This window comes from Belonocnema kinseyi, chromosome 5, assembly GCF_010883055.1.
Source record: "Belonocnema kinseyi isolate 2016_QV_RU_SX_M_011 chromosome 5, B_treatae_v1, whole genome shotgun sequence".
Taxonomy (NCBI): Eukaryota; Metazoa; Arthropoda; class Insecta; order Hymenoptera; family Cynipidae; genus Belonocnema; species Belonocnema kinseyi.
Window position 1 is genome coordinate 94,489,284 of NC_046661.1, and position 6,863 is coordinate 94,496,146.

Genomic DNA, 6,863 nt, shown 5'->3' on the forward strand with positions numbered 1-6,863 from the left:
GAAACGAGTCAGGCGGCCCTCACTGTTTACGTCTATATCTCCCCGAAATCAGTCCAAGGCCATTTGAAGGTAACCCCCGACACTTGACTGAAAGCGAGGGTTTGGTGTATTTGTGGAATATTTGTGTAGTTTTCTGAATCTTCGGAAGTTATTCTCATGCCTATTTCAAAGTCCTAGATTTCGTTCATAAACGAGAAAAGCTTTTAAATAAATAATTGTTTTTAATCTGGTAAGTTCTTCCCTTTAGGACGTAACATATCTATTAAGGAATTCTTTACGAGGATTCAAAAGTGTTATCTGGATTTCAAATCCTAAAGAAACATTTTTGCGAACTTTTTTTCACAGTTTTTTAATTTTTCTTCGTAACTTATCATAAAAATATAATATAAACTACGATAAAGTTGGTCCTTCCAAACCTTATTTTTAAATTTTGTTGTTTTCGATAATGCGATCTTTAACAATAAACAATACAAATACAAGATTATACAAAATTTCATAGGAACGTTTATAATGTAATATTTCTATCTGACAATGCTGAACTGCTAAATAATGAAAGAAATGAAAATGGTTTAAATATACGAAATTGTGGCCCATAAATAATCTTAAGGACATGTGACGATTGAGTCACGTAACCAGATTCCTTCTTTACCGACACTTTCTATTTCCTAACTTATTTTGATACGAAGTGCAACATCAAGTTAAAAGTGTGCAATAATAAATAAGAAGCACTAAGAAAGTTGGGTCTGGTCCTTAATTATAATAATTATGAAAGAAGCAACAAAAAAAAAATATTATTTACAAAAAAAACTTTATAATTATAAAAATTTACGACCAGACCCACCTTTCTTATTGCTTCTTATTTATTATTCCAAATTTTCAACTCGATGTGGTGCTTTGTGTGAAAATAAGTTAGGAAATTAAAAAAAGTGCTGGCAAGGTAGGAATCTGTTCACGTGACGCACTCATCACTTAGACTTAAGGGCATGTGATACTTAGAAAATTGTCGATTTTACCAGTTTTAGGTTCCCCCGGCTTTTTTTTTCTAGAATAATACATATTTTGCTTTAAAAATTTGCGAAATGATAGCGAACAGGTTAACGGACGTCCCCACACACTTTTTTGTGGGTTAATTCAAAAAAGTTTGCAATTAGCAAAATGTGATTATTTTGCATAGCGCTTAGGAAATAGTATCGATTTTTCAGTGTGAGATTCCCCGGCTTTTTCCTAGGATAAGAAATATTTTGCCTTCAAAATCTGGGAAATGATAGCGAACATGCTAACGAACGTCCCCGCGCACTTTTTTTTGTGTTTTTTTTTATCAACAAATTTTAGATATTGCTATTTTGTAAATTTCGAGGTTATGTGTGTTACAATTCACCCGAGCGTCACTTCAAACTACACAATATTTTTGGACGAAAACTTTGGACTTACAAACAAACATAGTAACTAATCTCCCGGAACTAGCCTTGTTTGCAGGCAATCAAAAAAGTTTATTTCATAAATAATTTCTAGATTATCGGAAAGGCAGAGATGAAAAACGACGTAACCTCAAAATAATGCATATGCATAAAATTTTTATTTAGCACAATAAATTTTTTTTGTTATTATCCCTCAAAAAAGTTTCCGGGACGTCCGTTATGATATTTTATAGCATCTCCGAATTCAGTTTTTAAAAATTTTCATTTTTGTGGAAAAAATCCAGGAAAACTGTAAGTATCACATGCCCTTAAGGACCTATATTACCGACCTCACTTTATCAGTTCACTGCATTTTTTTAACCTAAGAACTTTTTTGTAAATAAAATATTGAGCTGAAACTTTGGAAAATGTATTAAAGTATAATAAAGTACATTTAGGTACTTTATTTGGGTAGGAACTTCACTGAAAATTATTTCAGGCCAAATTGAAACTAGGAGCCTATTTCACATCTTTTTTCGGAACCTCGACATTTTTTGAATGTTCAAACTTTTTTTACACATAAAATATCGGCCGTAAATTTTGAGAAATGTAAGAATCGACATAAAACTACGTTAAGGCCATGTGGTGAGTGGATCACGTGAACAGATTACTACCTAGTGACATTTTTTTAAAGTTCCTTACTTATATTCACACGAAGCGCCACATTGAGATGAAAATTTGGGATATTAAACAAGAAGCACTAAGAATTGTGGGTCTGGTTCTCAATTTGTATAATTATGAAAAAAGTTTTTTTGTTCTAAATAATTTTTTTGTTGCTTTTTTTTATAATTAATAAAATCTAGGACCAGACCCAACTTTCTTAGTGCTTCTCATTTATTATCCCAAATTTTCAACTCGATGTGGCGCTTCGTGTGAAAATATGTTGGGAAATAAAAAAAGTGGCGGTAAGTTAGGAATCTGCTCACGTGACCCACTCGTCCGATGGCCTCACTAGACGAGGCTCCAACTGTTGGCTTGTCTTACGTTGTGAGTCCTTTATTGTGTGCCGGAGGAAATTTAGTTGAAATATTTTTTTAACATCTTTTGTTATTAAATGTTGTACTTTAACGTAGTTTTTTGTCGGCTCTTGCATTTCTCAAAGTTTGAGGACATTTTATGTATAAAAAAAGTTCGAACGTTCTATAAATGTAGAGGTTCAGAAAAAGGATGGGAAAATGTTCCCTGTTTTAATTTGGTCGGAAATAATGTTCAGTGAAGTTCCTACCGAAATTAAATACACAAACGTACTTTTTTGTACTTAAATACTTTTTCCAAAGTTTCAGCTCGATATTTTATTTAAAAAAAAGTTCTTAGGTTCCAAAAATATATTGAGCGAACTGATAAAGTGACGTCGGTAATATAGGTATTTGGCTGTGCCACATGTCCTTAAACTGAATTATTCGCGTACCTCGGCAACAAAAACATTTTGTGACCCGAATCTTTTGTGGAATAGATTATTAAGAGGATCTTCACGCGATATTGGTAGAGTCACGTTGGCAATTTCGCCATCGATCCGCACTTTAACTCTTCTTAAGTTATCATTAAAACCCGTTCTAGGATCCACTAAAGGACACAAATTTTCACCAATGATTACTCCAGTTATGTACTCCAGATGCTCATCAGTTCCTACTTTATAAATGCCTGCTAATAAATTTTGAAGTAAAATTCTAAAACTTTCGAAATGGCGAACCCTAAGTTGAATGGGAGCAGGATGAATTGGGGCATTTTCACATGGCCGAACCCAAACTAATTCTGAAAAAAGTAAGAGTTTGCAATTAATTATTGTATTAGTTCCTTAATTAATTTAATTATTTCCAGTTTTGTTACTTATCAATTTTAGTCGATTTTTTTAAATCACTTTTTAGTCACCTGAATTCTTTGGAATAAGCTTCGGAAAAAAATGGATCAAATTGATCTGGTTTCCTGGGCTTGAGAATATTGATGGTATCGAGAAAGCAGATCGTCTTTTAACTTGAAAATTATTTTTGTTTTCAAATTTACCTACAGTGCAACTCTGATATCGAACCCCCTGATATAGTGCCGTGTGCGGCGGCTGCTCAGGCGTGACCAAACAAAAGTGGAGCGAAATTTGAAAAAAATTAGTTTCCTTAGCTGAAAATATACTTTTTCCATTTTTAGTTAAAAATTAGTGTTTTCGTTTAAAAATAATATTTTCGGTTTAAATATTCAAACGGTTTGTTAAAAATATAATGTTTTGCATATAAGAAACAATTGTTTAGTTGGAAATTTCTCTTATTGGGAATTTTAATTCAACTATTTTGGTAGAAAATTCATATTTTGTCATTCATATTTATATCATGTTTCAGTAGAAATTTCATGTTTATGTTGAATAAAAGTGCACCTGTTTTATTGAAAATTAATCTTCTTTCGTTGTCGATGCAACTATTTTATTTAAATTTCGTATTTTTTGGTTAAATTCAACTGTTTTTAATTTGAAATAAAAATATTTTTTGGTTTTAATATTTACTCTTACTTTATTTGGTGAAACATCATTTTTTTTGGTTGAAAATTGAACAACTCGGTTAAAGGAACTTTCTCCAAAAAATATTTTTTTTCGAAGCTTCATGATTTTAGTTGAAAATTATTTTTTTTTGGTTAACATTTAATTGTTTTAAAATAAAAATCTAACTGATCCCATTAAAGACTAATAATTTAAATTGGAAATTCATCTTTTAGATTAAAAGTTGAGCTATTTTGTTGAAAATTCTTGTTTTTAATTGAAAATTGCTGTTTTCAGATTTTATTTAAAACATATTTTTTTGGTTAGAGATTAATATTCTTAAATGAAAATTAATCTCTCTAGTTGAAATTTTTGTTTGGTTGAATTTTTACATTTGTAACTGAAAATTTAAGTATGTCAGTTGAAAATTTCTTTCTTTGATAGAATACAGTTTGGTTAAAAATTTGACTTGAATATTGAAGAAACGTTTTTGTCATTAAAAACTAATTCAAAATTTTTTTTTAATGTAAGCTTTCCGTCTTTTATTTGTGCTCCTAATTAATGATTATTCACTATAGGGAGGTTTCCCCTAAATTTTTTTCATCGGAAAATTGTCTTTTTGAATTGAAAATTGATCTTCTATGGTCTTTTTGATCATAAAAGATAAATTTTCAATTCAAAAGGACGAATTTGTAAATTAAAAATTTAAAAATTTAAAACTGAGATTTCATTGTTCTTTCTGTTTGTAAAAAATTCTATATTAAAAATGATAGAAGATAAAAATATTTGAAATTAAGTTTTTTGACCAATCTGGAATTAGTTACTTACTTCGTAACTTGCAGGGTTGGAAATTGTTCACTTTTGGTCACATTTTTGGTTAAAATACGTCACTTTTTTAATTTTTTCAAATAAATTAATCTGTGACTGCCTTGTACATTAGAGAAAGTAAGTAAAAATCAGTTAAAAGAATAGATATTTCAATTTGAACCATTTTAAAAATAAAATAAATATACTGGCATTAATAATGCACTTTAAATTATAGATGTTTATATATTTACCAGTAGGATTGGGGAACACCACTAAGATGTAACGCAGGATACCCATAACGGTCTTTATTTTCTTGAAACAAAGGAAAGTTACATACGAATGATATCGATTAGAATCTAATTAATGATTATTCTTTAAAACGTTTACATCAATATTATTCTAGTCGCTATTTTTAATAGACGTTAATAAGCTAAAAGAAGTTAAAAATATTGCAATGATTTTATGTTTTTATTACAAGATCCCAAGAAGTTTTAAATAGATTTCAATATATTGAAAGGATTAAAAAGAATTTGAAATATTTTAGGCTATTTTAAAAGATTTCAAGGAATTTCCAATCAATTTTAATAAATTGAAAGTAGTGCAAAGGATTTGACATATGTAGGGGTATTTTCAAAAATTCCAACGCATTTTCAAAATATTCCAATTCATTCCAAATATTTCAAAGAATTTCAAATATTTTAGGCTATTTTCAATGATTTTGCTTTCACGTTTAACTTGTAAAAAATCTAGAAAAATGCATAACCAAATCTATGGTTAATTTCAGCAAGTTAGAATATTTACTAAATTAACCTGTAGAAAAAATTCTGGATTCAAGTGCAGAATCTTCCCTTTTAAATAGGGTGACCTTAATTGATTTTCGAAATGTAGGACAAAAAGCTTTAAAAAAGTGTACAAGGTAGAACAAAATAGTTGGAAAACAAGAAAAATTAGGGAATGAGGTCCTACTTTTAAATGAAATTCAGAAACATAAAATATATTCAGCAATGAAAGACATATACTAGTAATTAAAAATGAAGTCAACGTCATAAAGGAAAGCTTCCACAGGATAAATTTTAAAATTGATAAATTTTTCTTAATTTTTAACAACTATTATTGAGAAATGCCCAAGGGAAGAGCTTGCAGTCCAACCGGACTGAAAGAAAAGCTTATAGCATTGGGGCATAAAAAGCCAAACTTACTCATTTTTCTTAGATTTTCATTTTGATTAGAATCTGAGGAAAATTAAGAAGTCTGGAAATTTGGCTTTTAAGACCATCATGCTGAAATCTTTTCTTTTAGTCCAATTTAAATCCAAAATGGAATAAATGGATTGTTTCAATGAATTTAATTGATACTTTATTTTCTATAAAATTGAATAGAAATATATTTTTCTTCCTTAATTCGAAAACGTATTTTCTAAATGATTTAAATGAATTAAATTTTTGTCATGTGATCACCTCTGCAGCCTAATCTCTCAAACAGATTTAAGCACATTTTGATGAGAAATATGCAGTTATTCTTGATGCATATGGTAAGAATGTTTGAGATCTTGAATAGTTTTTAACATTAAAAATTTTAACATTTATGTCATCTGTGAATTTTTATTTCATAGACTGAACACGTAAAATTTGAAAAGGATGTAGCCGTGAGCATATGTTGAAAATGGATTGTTTTGATGTTTATGTTGTTTTAATCGCATTGTTTCTAAGATATTACCATAAAATCACACCCCAATATATTTTTAATGGTTGATGATTCAGTTTCCATGTTTCACAGAAATCGGTTGACAGTTGTGCCGAAAATTTAATAAATGTCCAAAATACGTCATTATTGTAGATAAGGATTCTTAGTAGTTTTTTTTTAGAATTTCGAGACGATTCGTTTATTTGAATCTTGATTATAACAATGGCTATCTGATTTGACATGCCATATTATGTAAATATTTTATTAATATATTTCTCCTAGGTTGAAGTCGCAAAAATACTTTAAATTTATGACATTGTTATGTCTATAATTATCATCCAGTACTATGGACCCATTTCCTTATCTGCTGACGATAAACGTTCAGGAGTAGAATAGGACCACTATGGGGAATTCGGAGTGGGGGGTGATTGCACTATGGGGAATTTGGAGTGGGG